This window comes from Macaca mulatta, chromosome 14 (genome assembly GCF_049350105.2).
Source record: "Macaca mulatta isolate MMU2019108-1 chromosome 14, T2T-MMU8v2.0, whole genome shotgun sequence".
Taxonomy (NCBI): Eukaryota; Metazoa; Chordata; class Mammalia; order Primates; family Cercopithecidae; genus Macaca; species Macaca mulatta.
Window position 1 is genome coordinate 79,850,538 of NC_133419.1, and position 18,132 is coordinate 79,868,669.

The following is an 18,132-nucleotide window of genomic DNA, read 5'->3' on the forward strand; positions in this document are numbered from 1 at the left end:
GGGCAGAACACTCAAAGGGATGAGATGCAGGGAAAAGCAGGAGCTAAGGAGGCAAAGGCCATTCCAGCTAGTCATGGCTGGGGACAGAAAATTCACGGTAGCCCACTATGTACCAGGCAATGTTCTCATTGATTTTTATACATGATTTTATTTCATCCTCGACATAGCCCCATAGTTACAGGTATTACTGTCATTAACATCTCCATTTTGTAAATAAATAAACTGAAACCCAGGGGACTGAGAAACTGGAGCAAAACTGGAAAGCCAGTAAGCCACAGAATCAGAATTCTAATCCAGTTCTGAGTGACTCAAAGCCTGCCCCCTCCAACTATGTGCTACATGGCTACCCAGGAAACCCACAGATGTGTCACTCCTGCTTCCTCTCTGGATACCACTTCCCAAGTTAACTGGCTGTCTCCAAATTTTTGGCATTTGAATAATTCCTTTACAGGCCAGAGGTAACTGCCACTCATGGTCAAAAAAGGAAGGATACCCCAGCAACTAAATACAGAATAAGAGTAAGTAGAGAATGCAAAGGGTTAGAAGGCTTTGTGAGCCAGGAAGGCAAAATCCAGGAAGGCCACTCAGGTCTGGGGGATCACAATACTTCTACTGACAATGGTTCTCTTATCTCAGAATTTTTAGGGAGGGCTGGCTGCTGAGTGGCCCAAAACTTAGGGCAGTTTGCATGATTTTTCCCCCTCCCTTCTTCTGGGGCTTGTGAGCAATCAGCAAACCAATCCACAGATACTGTCAAATAGAGGTTGCATAGTGGAAAGTTAGAAAGAAAACAGTCTGGAAATGCCAACTCTGTTACCGTGCAATTTACATATTGTGTGCTTGTTTATACTTATCCCAATTTGTGCAAGACAAATTATAAGGAATCCAGTGCAGACAGAAAGTAGAAAATGTAGCATGTGGCCCAAGGTTGCTACATATTCTGTGCTTTTATTCTTTTTCCTATGCTTTGCAACTCCCCACCACATGTGTCCTAATCTGGGACAACCCCCAGCACCATGAGTTCAAAATAGAATCCAATAAGAGGCTCAATTTACCTGTGAATCTTCAGGAGCAGCAGACAAGTAGGGGTAGGGGCATCTCACCTGGCTGAGAGTTAGGTCGGGTGCTTTTGAAAGTCAGCAATGTTCATCCAACCTTACTTCTCAGGGCCCTGAGAGAGAGCTGGGCTGTGGGCCACCGCCACTTACAAACTGCATGACCCTGGGCAGACCATCTAACCTCTCTATGCTTTGTTTTTCTCATCCATTCACATTATGGAATTACTAACAGTGGTAGCTCCTCTTCACTGAGTGGGGACAGGGATATAAACACACTTGTAAACAGAAACTGCTGCACAAACAAGCGGCTTATTTTTGTCCTACCTGGATTATGCAACTAAATAGTATGGACCCAATAGAACTTAACCTTAAGTAGAACATGATCAGGGCTGATCACAGAATATATTCAACTGTATTCAATAAATATATTTTGAGTACCTGGCTCTGCAATAGAAGAGAGTCAGATAGTGCTATTAAAAAAAAAAAAAAAAAAAAAAGAGGGCCACAGTGTGTTAGGTTCTAGAACTGAGGAGATGGAAGACAGGTAAGGTATGCTGGGGGCCCCAGTAGAGGCTGGTAGAGTGGACCTAGGGCAGATGGGAAAGCGCTGCCTGCTCTCGAGGGGACAGTGGAACTGAGGCTTGAATAGGTAGCAATTGGCTAAGTGGACACAGTGAAGGCATTCCAAGCAGAAGGAACAGCACGGCTGAGGCACAGAGGCCTGAGCAGGATAGTGTGCAGAGGGAAGTGTGCTAGCCCAGCAGGTCTGGCTGCCATGCTTCATTACAAAAGAACAGGATTTATTCAGCAGGGGGATGTCACTGTAACTACCATTCATTATGACTTTCCATAGGCAGAAACATGAAGACAGCCCCAGATCTCACCCACCCAAATGATTCCCAGCATTTTTTGTGTCATTTCTCACTCTGATTAGCAAGCAATTTCCTGAAGGCAAGCCAATCCACCGGGCACAGAATATGAGTTCCAACTCTTTCAATGAGCAGAAATCTACTGGTTCCATATTCTTCTCTGGGGAAGGAGAATCAGCTGAAATGAGTAGTTGTTTCCCATATTTACATGGGTATTTTCTTCTCATTTGAAATGCTTATGGACAAGGACTAATCTGTTAGGAAGGCAGAGAAAAATTGTGGTCCCTGCTACCATAGCCAAGGAAGAAGAACTGGGGAGTGGGAGGGCAATAAGTTTTTAATCATAAAAATCAAAAACTTTGATTGTTTGGACTTTGAGAGGAGACCCTAAAATTAGAGAGGAACTTGGAGGTGATCTTGTCCAACATGCTACTCAAAGCAAAGCTCCCTTATAATACAGCCTGGCTAATTAACAGGCATCAAGTCTTGCTTGAATACATTTTTTATTAATTTGATAATTTGATGGATCTTAGTTCTGGTGGAAACACATGCACTCACATCAAGAAAGAGAGAGAAACAGGAACATGTGGAATCTTGGAAACAGATGTAGAGTCAAATTTGGCTCCTCTACTTACATAGATTGAATTACTATGACCTTAGGCAAGACATTCAAACCCTCTGAGTTCCTTCTCTGTAAAGAATTGGTTATAAAACCTTCCTTGTCGGTGTTGTTGTGAGGATTAAGTGGAATCATGTATATATAATGCCCAGCAGAGTTGGCTGGCACACAACCAGCACTCAATAAATGGTAATTATTATTATCTCATTAGCCCAAACTCCCACCCAAGGCAGAAATCCTTCTTTAAACAACCCTGACAAACCAGAGAGCTATCAAGTCTCTGCTAGAATAAATATTTGTTGATTGATTTGGTAATCAGTTGATTCTAAATACCTGGGAGACACATAAACACACACACACACACACACACACACACACACCCTCCAGGATTATTTCTCCAAGTCCTGTGTGAGGGAGATGCTTTATCAACAAGATCATATCCCCATATCCTTCTCTGTTGGGTGATATTCAATGGTTAAATTTGCAGCCCGGAGCCAGAATTCAGTCACTGCAACTTTCTGCTCCACAGTCTGCTTCCTTAACCATTTTTTTTTTTTTTTTTTAAACCACACAGACTGCTTTGAAGACCTTCCCAGACAATGCACATACCTGGAACAAATTGCCTACAACTTCAGGGGTGTCACAGACCTTGTGAAGGGCTTTGTGCCTTCCCAGCTAAGCTCCTCTTCCTGGCACCTCCCCACACAAGGTTCTGAAATTGCAAACACTGCTCCTTTCTCCCAACAAGCATCTCTCTTGCCATCTCCTCTCAGTGCTCTTCCTGGAACTTCAGAAGAGGGATGCAGTGCTGGACTTAAGCTCTGCAATCAGTGCAAATTCCAGTTTCCTCATCTAGTGCATCTTTAAGCCTCAGTTTCCTTGCCTACAAAATGGCGATGGTAATAGTGCCTGTGTCACAGAGCTGCTGTGAGGGCTGAGGGGCATAGCACAGTGCCTGCACAGAGGTAACACACAACTGAAGTTTGCAGTTGTCACTTCTCTTCTTATGTTACCTGTTCCCTTGCTCTCCTCCTCCCACAAACATTGCAGTTTGCCATTGTTCCACTTTAAAAAAAAGCTCCAGAAGGTACACACAGCTCCAGAGGAGAACTTGAGATGGTCCTGCATGCTGTGACCTAGGTGTCAGGCAGGGGGCGCTCTGCCCAAGTCAGACGTGGGGCAGCAGGTGACATATGCCAGACTTGGCCCTGAGAAGCTCTGACTGGGATTTATAAGGTCTATGATTACTAAAAGAAAGAAAAATTCAAATTACTGAGTTAAAAATCAGTGGTACAGTAGATTTAAAAGCTTAATAAACAAAGGGTCTTGGGAACAGGAAATAATACAAGGGATCCATGGAGGTATAACATTTGAGAATTCTGGTGTCCTTCCCCTTTTTGTTTCCCAGCCTCCTTCCCTCCCTCTCTTCCTTTAAAGAACAAGCATGTATTGAGCGGTTATGTGTTCAAGCCTTGTGCTAGGCACTAGAAATGAGAGATGAATAACCATGATTCCTGCCCTCTTGGAGCTCACAGTCTAATGCAAGAGCCGACTTATAAAAATAACAGTGCAACAAGTTCCCCAACAGGGCAAGCACACGTGCTGAGGCTGTCTAACCCTGAAGCCTCAGACTCTATGAGACGCAAAGGAATAAACAATAATTCCCAGAAAAGGTGACACTCAAATGGAGACCTGTCAATCATTTTTATTAGACATTTTTGCTGGTTACAAAAGTAATAATACTTTTTGCAGGAGATTTGGAAAGCACAAAGGTGTCAGAAAAAGAAAACATCAATCATTATTTCACCATTAGAGGCAACCACTAATACATTCTGAAGCATTTCTCTTTCCATCTATGCACTTAACATCAATTAGTTCATTATGTCTATACATTTGATAGGCTCCCCATTTTACTTAACATTGAAACATAAGTACTTTTCCATCAAGCTCAGTCCAGATGAGTGACCCCTGGATCTTTGATCTGGGGGACCAAGTCCAGGAGCCTGGAAGCCAGGGCTGGCCCAAAGGAGAGATGACAAGCTGGGTTTTGGTGAGCAGGTTGAGTTGGCAGTGCCTGTGGAACATTCCACCCAGGGAGGAACACTGAAGATGCTGGAGAGCTGGGTGTGGCACTCAGGAGACAAATTCAGGCCTAGAGGGTCCTCAGGTGGTGGTTGACGCCATGGGTATGGATGAGATCCCTCAGGGAGGGTGTGCAGGGTGAGAAGAGAGATGACTAGGGTAAGGTCCCTGCCCTCTAGAAGCTCACAGTCTAGTTGTGTTCATGTGCAAGTCATTTACCCCCAGCTAGATTGTAAGCTCCTTGAGGGCAGTTACCATTTCACACACAGCAGTCCCTCGCCAACCATGGGGGTTAGGTTTCTGAAAACCCCTGGGGCAGAAGTCAGGCTTGAGGAATTTAGGACCTTATTGGGGAAAAAATAGGGTTAGGGGAATGAAGTCACCAGTGAACTTGTAAAATTATTATATTTTTACATAATGAAAAATGACAACGACAACATATTCAAAACATTGAATATCAGTGACACGAATTATCAACATATTCTTCAATTAACAATGTAAACTTTACAACTTATTTTTATGTATCATCTATCCCGTTAGTAGAGTTTGCCCCTTCACAGCTGTAACAATATTCTTGTAAATTCACTTTTGCATTGCTGGAAAAAATATACTTGCTTAGAGTCCTTTTCTTATGTGTGCTTTCCCATCCAGTTATTCAATGCATTTTGGTTTTTATAACTCCAGGCTACTGACTCCTGTCTCTTGGTCCCACCCACAAGTGCAAGCACATACCCACATCCTAACAGGTAGGAGTATGTTTCTGAGGTCTGATCCACCGCCTCCCACTCTCCTCTCTTCCCCAATTTTACTACAAACACCTCTCCTCTGCAGCCACTTCACCTACTTCCCTCTTCCCCAACCTCTGGGCATATTTCATCAGTTCCCCCACAGGAATAAACAAAGACTCCTGACCTTGGGACTCTCCATGGCTTCTGACAAAGTATGCAAACGTGAAGTTGTCAATATTAGAATTTGGTGTCTTTCTTTGGCAGACCCTAGCATATCATTCACTCACTAGCTCGTAGTAGGTACTCAATGAATTCTTGTTGAACTGAGCAACTTCCAAAGTAAAGGAAGGATGTGGACTTTTTTTTTCTCTCTTTCCCCATTCACTGCTCCAAATGAATATTAAACCTTCACACAACATAAATATTGAAATATTTGTAGGCACATTTAATTTTCCCTTCTGGCAGGTCGTGATGACAAGAGGCAACTAATAGATGCAATCTATCTGAATTCACGAAGGTAATTTTGAGTTCCACATGACATGCTGTCAATAGAGTCAAAAGATATGGCCCTTTAGTGAAGGAATTCTCCATATTTTCCAGCTCAGACCACTTGGATAAAGGAAAACACCTACTAACCAACGATTCTCCCATGTACATTTATGACAGAAAGGTTATCGCCATGACTAAATGGGAGGGCTAGCACTATTTTTCATGAGATATCAACAAAACCATGTCTTTTAAATGAAACAATAACCAGTTACATTTACACAGCACTTTACATTTTACAAATGCTTTTAGGTACATTTTTATCTCACTTTTTCTTCACAGCAACTCTGCGAGGTAGTCAGAGAAGGCACTGAGAGTTCCATTTTGCAGATGAAGAAACTGAGGCTTATTCTAAGGAAGGGACCAAAAGGGGCAACTCACTAGTCAAATTTGATACCCTTTCCATCTCCCATGACTGTTCTGTTGCCAGTTGGTTACAATGAAAAACACAAAACTAAATTGCAATGCTGTTCCACTGTCATGTAATTGCCAGTGCCCAAGAGGTAGGCCCACCCCTCGACACTCACACTCTCCCATTCCTCCCATCCCCAGTTGTCTTCCCTCATCCACTATCCACTCCAAAAGTCAGTACCCAGCCTGGCACATGAAGACATCTGAGTCAGCACCACATGCACCAGAAATGGCATTCAGCACTTCATGCATAGAAGCAAAGCTATGAGGCCAAAAAATCCGGGGGTTGAGGGAGGTGGTGGGGGTGGTTCACCAGTCTTATCTCATTTAATCCTCTGCAAAATACTCACAATGATCACCCTTTCAAAGGTGCAGAAACTGAGGCTCATCACATGTATTAGCTTGGCCATGGTCACATGTCCAGAGAATGACAGAGTCAGCATTTGAACCCAGGTTCAGTTCCTGGACAGCAGGGCAGTCCCAAGAAAGCACTTCACTGGCTCAGAGCCAAATGTGTTCCATTTCAGCCTCCCAGCTCAGAAGGACCTTGACCCTCTGCAGAAGCTGCTGCCCTGACGGCAAAGCTTCTTACAAAGGGTCCTCATCTGGACTAAAGCTGGATCACCTAACATAATGATTAAGCCCCAAACAGTCCCAAATCCTTTGTGGAAAAGAAAATCTGCTTTTTAAATGAATTCACAGAGACATTTTGGTTTCAATTGCAAGGAACCCAAAATTTCCAAACAAGGAAGTGGGGATTCAGTCCACTTATTCATTTCACAGGATCTTTAACCAAATGGCAAAGGGGAAAGCTCAATGAGCACCAACTAAGAAAACATAAGGGTCAAATTTTATGTGTGGCTGCAATGAAATTTAAAAGCAAAGTTGCAGAGAGAGAAAGTAGACTAGAGGCTGCCAGGGGATTGGGGAAGGGGAAATGGGGAGTGACTGCTGAATAGGTACAGAGTTTCCTTTTGCTGTGATGCAATGCCTGGGATCTCCACAGAGGCGATGGTTGCACAACACTGTGAATGTTTTAAACACCACTCAATTGTACACTTTAGAATGACTAGTGGTTAACTTTATGTTCTGTGAATTTTACCTCATTTTTTTAGAAAAAGAAAAAATAATAATGTTTCATGTGCTGAGCACAGTCTGACAGATAAAAGATGCCTCAGAAAGTGTTTACATGCACAAAAGAGATTGGAACACACCCACCTGCTCAACATTAAGAGTTAGTTATGAAATCCCTGGACAAAATATTGTGTGTCTATTCAAGATGCTATATATATGGGGAATTGTAGAGATGTAGAGAAACGTTTATGGTACAATAGAAGATGGCAGGGGTTGGGGGAATAGTAGACAAAATAGTAGACAAGAGCTGGTCCTCTTGTTCTTGAATCTGTGGACATGGAAACTCCCAGCACAGGGAGTGTGCAGCACCAGAGAAGGGTGTGTGCATTTGTTCACTTATGTCACTCTGCATGCCTGCATGTGTTTATACAACAGGCAGAGGGGAGGAACTTCAGAATTACATTTTTACAGCTTGACTCTTTGGCTTAATAAATTGTTATGCCTTCCAAATTCACTGGTGGTAATAACAAGGAAAACAATAACAACAGTAACATTATTATTATTATTAACATTATTATTATGGCAGGTACTATTCCTTGAGAGACTTATGAGCTAGGCACCCTCATAAGTGTCTCTTGTGCATCATCTCACTTATTGCTCACAGCAACCCATGAGAAAGGAAGTCTTCCCAATTTTCAGTGGGGGAAACTGAGAATCACAAAGTTAAAGACTTCTCCAAGGTCACACATTAGTCAGGACAGACACAGGATTTTAATTAGGTCTGATTGATGCTCATCATTTAACAGGAAAAGGAGAGCATAGTCAACATTTAGAGTTGTAGATGGAGACTTAGAATGCAAAAAAAAGCATGTTTTGAAAAACCCATAGCCCAGCACAGCGGCTCATGCCTGTAATCCCAGCACTTTGGGAGGCCGAGGCTGGCAGATCACAAGGTCAGGAGATCGAGCCCATCCTGGCTGACACGGTGAAATCCCACCTCTAGTAAAAATACAAAAAATACAAAATAAAAAAATTAGCTGGGCATGGTGGTGGGCGCCTGTAGTCCCAACTACTCAGGAGGCTGAGGCAGGAGAATGGTGTGAACCCAGGAGGTGGAGGTTGTAGTGAGCCGAGATTGTGCCACTGCACTCCAGCCTGGGTGAAAGAGCAAGACTTTGTCTCAAAAAAAAAAAAAAAAAAAAAAAAAAAAAAAAAAAAAAAGACAGACAGACAGACACATAATCACTTTAGCTAGAAATAAACACCAGTAACACTCTAACATGTTTACTTGTAATTGTTTCTATGTCTTTTACATAGTTGAAATAAAGCTATAGATGCAATTTTGTCTACTATTCCCCCCACCCTCCATTGTACCATAAACGTTTTTCTACATCTCTACAATTCCCCATATATATCATTTTGAATAGATATACAGTATTTTATCCAAGGATTTCTTAACTAACTCTTATCTTAATGATGAGCCGGTGGGTGTATTCCAATCACGTATGCATATAAAAAATGATGTGGTAAAGATTTTTGTCCATCTAATTTCTCTGACTGTATTGTGATTTCCAAAAAAAGAAAAAAAATTAGCTTCTAGATGTGCTCTTAATCGCATGTCCTTATCTGGAACTCCAGATGGGCAAGAGCCCCATCTATGGAGGTGTCTACAAATGCATACATCTGGCCCTGCACCAGAGCTGGGAACAGAATCTCTGTGGTGATCTCCAGGTCGGAGTGGGGGCTCGCTTTGGTGGTTCCAGCCTTAACCACTGCACCAGGGCTGATGTTTCTTGGCCTGACTGCGCAGACATACAATCTTGACCAAAGACAAGGTTCTGTCCTCCCTACACTGTAGCATCCGAGACTTGCTGGCAGTCATTGCGGCATGAGGCTCCTTCCATCTTTTGGATTTCTGCCACACCCCCAGCCTATCTGCTCTATTATTAACCTAGTGCATTTTTTCTTCACATTCAACTGACTCTTTGTTTCTGGAATCAATTTATTTTAAACGGAAAATGTATCTCATTATCTTAAGTGAAAAAAAACCCATCTTTTCATAAATAGGAAAAAAAAAAGGTTAAAAAATGAATATGATGAAGAAAACAAGGTGAATACTGTTGCTTCCTCATCCAAACTCAGGTCTCTGTTAAACAGGGAGATGAACAAGCATTGGTGAGGTATTAAATACCTACTAGCACCAAAATCAGGCTTTCTCCTCCACTAAATCACAAAGATTAAAGAGGAATTGAAACAAGACTTTCTCACCATGTGATTCAGTGTTACTTAACACCGTGCTTAGGTAACACACACAACCATTTGGTCCCAGTCCCCTGTGGAAAACACCTATCTAGTCCAGCCTTCTCCATTTACACAGGAATGAAAGAGCCCAAGAGTTAAGCATCAGGCCTTTGTCACATCTAAGCCTGGCAGCAAAGCAGAATGGAGAATCTAGGTCTCCTGCCTCCTAAGTCTTATTCGATAGCTCTTTAAAAACTTCATTTAAAAAAAATGTGGGCAGCAGAGTATACAGAGAGAGAAATATATATTTACTTTCATCTTTCCTTTTTAGATCCCAAAGCATATTATGATAGACAATGTTAAGGAAACAAGCATATCAAAAGAAAAGCAAAAAAAAATCCGTATCAAAAGAAAAGCAAAAAGGTTTAATCATCAAGTAATGATTGATGATCTGCTTCTGTGCCAGACTCTATGCTGTGTGCTGGGCCCATCAACAGAGAACAAGAGACAGTTTCCCACTCCTGACCCCCAACCTGTCAGTGTATGGGGCCAATATTTGGATTAGAAGTGGCCAGTGTGGACTGATCATTCACTCAATTCATTGCTCCATGAACATGTATGAGTACCTACTATGTGTCAGATTTCCATAAATAATTTTTATGGGAATATTGATGGTCACTTCTAGACAGTTACTCTGATCACTCTACTTACTGCTAAGATTCAAACATAAGAATGGCAGGATGTAAAAGTTAGGCCAGTTATAGAAAACTGTTTTATAAAACTGATGCCGAACTTCTTAATGAGAGATATAATTTAAAAACATTAAACAGTTTAGAAACTGTTACTAATAATAGCTAACAAGCAAACCAATCATGTAATTAGTAATAATCAGCTAATATTTGTTAGATACTTATGATACGCTTGATATTATGCTAAGCACTTTTGCAGATCCTGACTCAATACTCACAAGAATCCTGCTCATCTGCAACACACAGACTTGGAACCAAGGCTTACAGTGGTTAAGTAACTTTCCCAAGATCCTGCTGCTAATAAGTAGTGAGACCTAGATACAAATCGGGATAGCTGACAGAAAGTTAAAACCTCCCAAAATGTAAAAGACATGCTTTCTAGGAGAAAAATAAAAGTTTGTTGAAATTTGTATCGCTTTAATTACATTCACAAAGAAGAGGGGAAAATTTTAACCTCCTTCAAAGTTTAACCACTAGTTTAACTTTTTATTAGTAGTTAACAAATGGGTGAAGATCCTGTTTCCCAAACTTTTCTCTGTTAAGAATTACCTGGAGAGCTGGTTAACAGGAATTGCTGGGCTTCACCCCCAGGGTTTCTCATTCAGTAGTTCTAGGGTGGAACCTGAAGATTTGCATTTTTTTCTTTTCTTTTCTTTTCTTTTCTTTTCTTTTCTTTTCTTTTCTTTTTTTTTTTTTTTTTTAAGACAGAGTCTTGCTCTGTCTTACAGGCTGGGGTGCAGGAGCATGATCTTGGCTCACTGCAACCTCTGCCTCCCAGGTTCAAGCGATTCTTCTGCCTCAGCCTCCCGAGTAGGTGGGATTACAGGCACCCGCGCCACCATGCCCAGCTAATTTTTATATTTTTAGTAGAGATGGGGTTTCATCATTTTGGCCAGGCTGGTCTCGAACTCCTGACCTCAAGTGATCTGCCCACCTTGGCCTTCCAAAGTGCCAGGATGACAGGTATGAGCCACCATGCCGGGCCAACCACTGCACCCAGCCATCTTTCTTTTTCTTTTATTTTTGGTTAAAATCCTAGAGGAAAACTTAGGAAAAACTCTACTAGATGCTGACCAAGATTTGCATTTCTAACAAGCTCCCAGGTGAAGCTGAGGCTGCTGGTCCGGAGACCACACTTAGAGAAATGCCAGGTTATGAGTTCATGGGCTTTAGAATTAGACAGACTTGGGTCGGAACCTTGATTTTTCCATTTGCTTTATGTGCAAGTCACAGAGGCAGAGCCACTTATCGAGAGTATCACTATTGAATAAAATCGTTGTGAGGATTATGTCAATAAGAATATGTAATCTCTGTAATAATCTCCCAAATACCTGGTATATACAGGTATTCAACAAACTGGCTTTGTTAATATTATTGACAAACAATCCACTAGGAAAAATGTCTAATAACTTTTCCACTACGTGCTTTACGGAGATGGAAAGGAAGAAAATTGCATTTTGTGGGTTTGTGATATTTCATCCCAATAAGTTTGTCTTTTTTATGCATAAAGATGTTAGAAAATGGTGGCTGATGAAAAAGGAAGGCATACGCAGTGGAAACCCGTCAAAGTCAAATGTCAGGAGTTGAGAAGGGCGGCTTTTTTCCCAGCACCCATCACATGGTTCAGAAGGACTTGTAGGCAAAATTAGAGGTGCTTGATGGGATCTGGGCTCACTGGAAGCTCATAGCAGAATTAATAATTATCACATAACAATATAATTGCATGGCCTTTTTAAGGTACTTTACTGTTGAATGGAATAAATAAGAAGTATTAAGTTCTCCTTTTGGTCTTCCTTTGCCTGATTTATAAAGTGTTGTCTATGAGGGATATTGTGTGTGTGTGTGCCTGTGTGTGTGTGTGTGTATGTGTGTGTGTGCGCGCACGCACACACACGTGCACATGCGTGAGAGTTGGTGGTTTTAAAATAAGCTGTAGAGATAAATTTTGTTGTGAGCTTCTCTTCCAGAAAAAAAAAAAAAAGCAGATTATACTAATGAATAGAAATTGGCATTGGAGCTAAAAATAGCTGTGTGGTAGAGTGGTGGGAACACTTGGGCACATTTTAGAGCTGTTTGAGAGTGTTTAAAGCATTTAAAGGTAGATTCTGGTGCACTTGAGCAGGACTGAAATCATCTGATGAGGGATACATTTCTAAGGCTATTTGCAAATTTGTAAGAGTGAGGCATATTTGTGTGACCCAGTGGAGATGGGTCAAAATGGAATAAGAGGTGGCAGGAATCCAGCGTGGTTAGGGAATTTCACCAGCTGGGCCTTTGCTGATGAGACTTTAACTCTTGGAGCTGCAGGTTCCCATGAAGGAGGGTGGAAGAATGGCCCCCCAGGAACCATTCTGGCTGCTCCATAGCTGCCCCCTCTCGTTCAGGTCTCGGCTCAAATGCAGCCTGCCCGACCATGCACGCCAACTGTAGCAGACACTACGAATGCCCTCAACCCACCTGCAGCCTCCATAGACTGTTTCCACTCCATAAATGCTTCCTACCTCAAGTCAGACACATATTTCTCTGCTTTGGCACTCTCTGGAGGTGGAGGTTCCACAACCAATGAGGAACATCTGTAGGTGGATACACACCCCAGCTTTCTTGGCCCCTAATGGAATAATCGCCCAGCAAGTGTGTCAGTGTCCCTCTGAGGGTCCCAGCAGGAATGAGCTCTAGTTGCCCACAGTGGTAACCTAATTATTAAATTACCCTCTGTTTACAGGGGTATCCAATCTTTTGGCTTCCCTGAGCCACATTGGAAGAAGAATTGTCTTGGGCCACACATAAAATACACTAAAACGATAGTTGATGATCTTAAAAAAAAAAAAAAAAAAAAAAAAAAAAAAGCAAAAAAAAACCATAATTTTTTTTTTATTTTTTATTTTATTTTATTTTATTTTTTGAGACGGAGTCTTGCTCTTTCGCCCAGGCTGGAGTGCAGTGGTGTGATCTCCACTCACTGCAAGCTCCGCCTCCCAGGTTCACACCATTCTCCTGCCTTAGCTTCCCGAGTAGCTGGGACTACAGGTGCCCACCAGCATGCCTGGTTAGTTTTTGTATTTTTAGTAGAGATGGGGTTTCACCATGTTAGCCAGGATGGTCTCGATCTCCTGACCTCGTGATCTGCCCGCCTCAGTCTCCCAAAGTGCTGGGATTACAGGCGTGAGCCACCGCTCCCGGCCAATATTTTTAAAAAGTCTACGAATTTGTGTTGGGCTGCATTCGAAACCATCCTGGGCTTCATGGAGCCCGCAGGTTGCAGGTTGGACAAGTTTGCTCTATTAGCTTCCCTTCCTTTCCCATTTCACTTCCTCACTTCCTCAGCACGCTTCCTGGAATCACCTTGCAAATAAGTTACTTATACTCAAATCCTTTTCTCAGGGCTTTAGGAAGAACCCAAACTAAGACGGTATCTAAGGTCCCCAGCACCTCCCCAGTGCTCCATCATACCACACTGTTTAATTTCCTTTCCGATCACTTTCTGAACTTACTTGTTTCCTCTTCTTAGTTCTCCACGAGGTCAGAGAGACTGGTTCTACTGCATCCCCGCCACCTAGAACTATGCCTGACTGGAGCTCAACAAATATTAACTGACTAAATGACCACTTTGAAATGGCTTCCTCCTACAATTGTTTCTATAAATGGGAATTACACTATTATCACTTGATATCAACTCCATCTTTTTCCAAGAATATGGTCCTGTCCTAACACATATGTGTGAACAGACAGAGAAGTATCTAAGAGTTTTGGAATTCAAAGAGCTGTGACTTTGGGCAACTTATTTGCCTTCTCTGACCTTTCCTGAGGCCATCTCAAAACTAGGAATAGTACGCCTGCCTGATGGGCTTACAGTGAAGGCTAGGAGCTTAGGAGATGTGAAGTGCCTGGTACATGGTAGGCATTTAATAAGTGTGAGTTTCTTGCATCAGGCCCCAGGAATGGCAAAGACAGCCAGCTCCCTCGTGAAGGCCCAGCTGGGTGACAGACCCTCTGTTGTCTGTAAGACCAGGATAGCATTAGTGACAGCCCTCATAAGACAATTGGGGTCCACCAGTTACCAAGTGATTTTCCTGACTTTGGAACACCCAACCCCACTCCATACATAGTGAGGTGGCTAACAGTAGACTCTGGAGCCAAATTATCTGGAATCAAGTCCTGGCTCAAATTTACTACCCAGTGACCTTGGATAAGTCACCTAACTTGTCTATGCTTTGGTTTCCTCACACACGAGGTAGGAAAAGTAACAGTCCTTACCTCCTAGGTTTGTAAGAAAATTAAATGAGTTATTTATAAAGTGATTAAAACAGCACGATGACATAAAAATACTTTATAAATAAATCATCATCCCATCTCCCAGTAACTTCCAATTATTAACCTCTTAGAAAACATTCCTGATTATCATGTTTTCATGCATGCATCCATTCATTCATTTATTTTTTCTTCTCCTATCTGTTCCCATAACATTCTATCTTACAACTCTGGATCACTGCAGCCTATTCCATGAGTATCTCCTCTGTACCACAGCCAGGCACTGTGTCAGCACTACGAATGGAACTAGACAACACTCAGTCCAGAAAGGAAGGCAGACACAGGTATGAGTCACTACATAACAAAGGCAAGGGCAGGTGCTAGAGGCACCCATGGCGGGTACCTTTGTGAAGCATTAGTTACAGCATGTCCTAATGATGTGGTAATAACTAAGGGCCATCAAATCAGGCTACTGCAAATAAAAATCCACTTCTTTATGTCCACAAGGGCAGGTTCATTTTCAAAGGGCTATAATCAAAAAATAGAATGAGAATCAGAAAATGAAGTCAGAGTAAAAACACACATTCTGGGCACCTTGTGTTCCAAATCTGCTTTCATTTCACCACATAGGATTCCCAAATCCCCCAGCAATTGTCCCCAGTTCCCAAGGTGTCTACAGGCTCCCACTCCGGGCTGCTCACAACTCCTTTGGCAAAACTCCCTGCTTCTAAGAAGCTGGCTGTGGACTGCAGGTTTCAGCTCCTTGGACTCCATAGCCTTTTCCAGCAAGAAGCTAGGCAGCTCTGCCTTTCCCTTTCCCTGCCTCCCTGGGACACACCATCCTGACATAAAGAGTGCAGCTCCTCCTACTGATTGGTCAGCAGACATGAGAGAGAAGACACAAGGTTCCCATGAGACCTTCACGGCCAGCCCCTAACAGCTGCCTCAGCTGGAGAGGGTTGTTTCACTCTAATTTGGAGATGATTCTAGCTCATGAAAACTGCTTATTAGGAATGTTGGTTCAACATACCAACCAAATGTAATACATAAATCTTGCTTGTATCCTAGTTGAGGAGAAAAAAAAGCCATAAAAACATTTTTGAACAATTGGGGCAATCTGAATATGGACTACAAGTTAGGTGATAACTGTAAATTGTTATTAGTTTTCTAATAACATATAAACATCATATTGTGGTTATGTAGAAGAATGTCCTTGCTTTTAGAAGTGGCACGCTAAAGTATGTACAAAAAAAGAATCATGTCTGCAAAAAAAAAAAAAAGGAGAAAAATATATATCTACACATATGCATGCACACACTGGTAAGTCATAGACAGCAAATATTTTAAGAAAAAGAAAGATCAATTCCTTGTGGCTCTGCATAGAGCTTATTCATATACCCTATATTAAGAACAGCAAAAAAAAGAGTAACAGAAACACAAGATACATATAATTTATCTCTATACCTCAGAATTCAACTTGACTTTGCTCTCAAAGGGAAATAGATCCTTTGGTCCTGCCCTGCAACTCCACTCACACACACGGGTACACATATACACACATGTACACACACACACACACATACGCATATGCATGCACTGTTAAAGCACTAACTTCAAAGACAAAGCCCTAAGAGACATCCCAGAATAGCTGGCCTGGAACAGTAAAAAGAGCTTTCGACTCTGCACTGGAAGACCTGGATTCAACCTCTGCTGCACAGTAGCTGGTGATCTTGAGAAGCCACTGAACTAATCTGAGTGTCACTTTTCACACTGTGACAAGGGACTGTAATCATCCCGCCTCCCAATCCCAGAGTATTAGTCCAAGGGCCAGGAGAAAGAACGGCTGTAGAGATGCCATCTGAATGTGCCTTATTACTGCCTATGCTGACAAGTCAAAGATGCTGACTCGAACTCAAGACGGGTATCAACCTACTGCCGAAAGCTTCTTCTGTGCCAATCTTCTGGAATTGGGCCTCTAAGAATGGAATGTTCCAAGCTGCTGGCTACTGGAAACAGATGTAACTCTTTGAGCCCTATATGTTATGGCAGAAACAATAAAAACACAACTTGCTTTTCCATTTTTTTAAACAGTAATTCCCAAAGCTGTCTTATATAAATGGATCTGAAACACAGATCACAGAGAGAGGGGCTGAGCAGAGACATGGAACCCAACCAAGCAGCCCTGCCTGAATCATGGGCAAAAAATGCCAAAACCTTGGCCGGGTGCCTCCTGAGCTCCTTGAACCTAAAACTCGGGCAGAAAACCTCATTCATTCAGAATCCATTAATTCTGATCATTTAGACATGGCCTCAGCTGACCTTGCCACCGTTCTATCTGTGGAAAGCCGCCTGGCTTAGGGGAGAGGCCTCATGGGGCAGGGCAAGTATGCTGACTGGGGCCAGGAGGCCTGATCACTCCTCACCCCACCACTTTGCAGCCCTGGACAAGGCACCTTCCTTCCCCAGCCTCCGTTTCCATGTCTGTAAGATGACAGGGTTGGATTAGGGTTGTCCCTGTCTCGTCCGATTCTAAGATTCCATGATTAGTCACTTCCTTTGGGAAGTCCTTCCAATCCTCAAAGAATGTCTGCTGAACAGAACTGGGATCTGTGAAATTAAAGCATGTTTAATCAACCAAAAAGAACAAACCGTTTCAGAGCACTTTGGAAGCACTCATGTCTATGCCCCCAAGGAAGTAAAATGCATTTTGGTTTTCACCCAGGTTGACTCACATGAATTTTCATTCGTTTACAGGTGGTTTAGGGTATTTAAGTATTCCACATACCTGAAAGTAATAAATAATGCTATCATTATAGACATGCATTCAGGTCATCCACTATAGGTCAGACTCTGTGCTAAGGGCTTTATGTATATTAACTCCTTCAAAGGCCCCAGGAATGATGTGATGTAGGTTTACTATCTCCACTTTCATATGGAAAAGCTGCAGCTCAGAGAGCTCAAGTAGCTTGCCCAACGTGACAGTGAGTGCTGGGGTTGGGAGTCAAACTCCACTCACTGTGGTGGCATCTGAAGAGAACTCATCATCTTGTAAACAGACTCCAGTATGAGGATGCTATTTGTCTTTCCTTGTAGTGAACATTAACCTAAAAACAGTTTACCGAGCTATACTTGATATACAATAAACTGTACGTGTTTAAATTGCACAGCCTGATGAGTTTTGATATCAGTATGCAACTGTGAAAACACCACTACAATCAAAATAGTAACCATATTCACATCATCCTCCAGATTTCCCCATCCCCCTTGATAATTCTTCCCACCCCTTCACCCTCTCCAGGCAACCCATGACCTGTTTTCTATCACAATGGATTACTCTGCATTTTGTGGAATTTATTATAAAAGGAATCATGCATATACATGCTTTTGAGTCTGGCTTTTTCCACTCACTGTAACTATTTTGAGATTGATCCATGTTGTTGGGCTTATCAAGAATTTATTCCTTTTTTACTGCAGATTAACATTCCATTTTATGGATATACCACAATG

At 42.2% G+C, this 18,132-nt stretch overlaps 1 protein-coding gene and 1 non-coding gene across 3 annotated transcripts in view; both read right to left on the minus strand.

The window, feature by feature from the left end:
• The window catches only part of TENM4 (teneurin transmembrane protein 4), a 792,376-nt gene that overhangs the window by 749,709 nt on the left and 24,535 nt on the right, over positions 1-18,132 (minus strand). The gene's annotated exons all lie outside the window — the stretch shown is intronic.
• On the minus strand, positions 4,794-4,881 carry MIR708 (microRNA mir-708). Its single transcript, NR_032725.1, has one exon. It is a non-coding gene; the product is annotated as a microRNA mir-708 (primary transcript).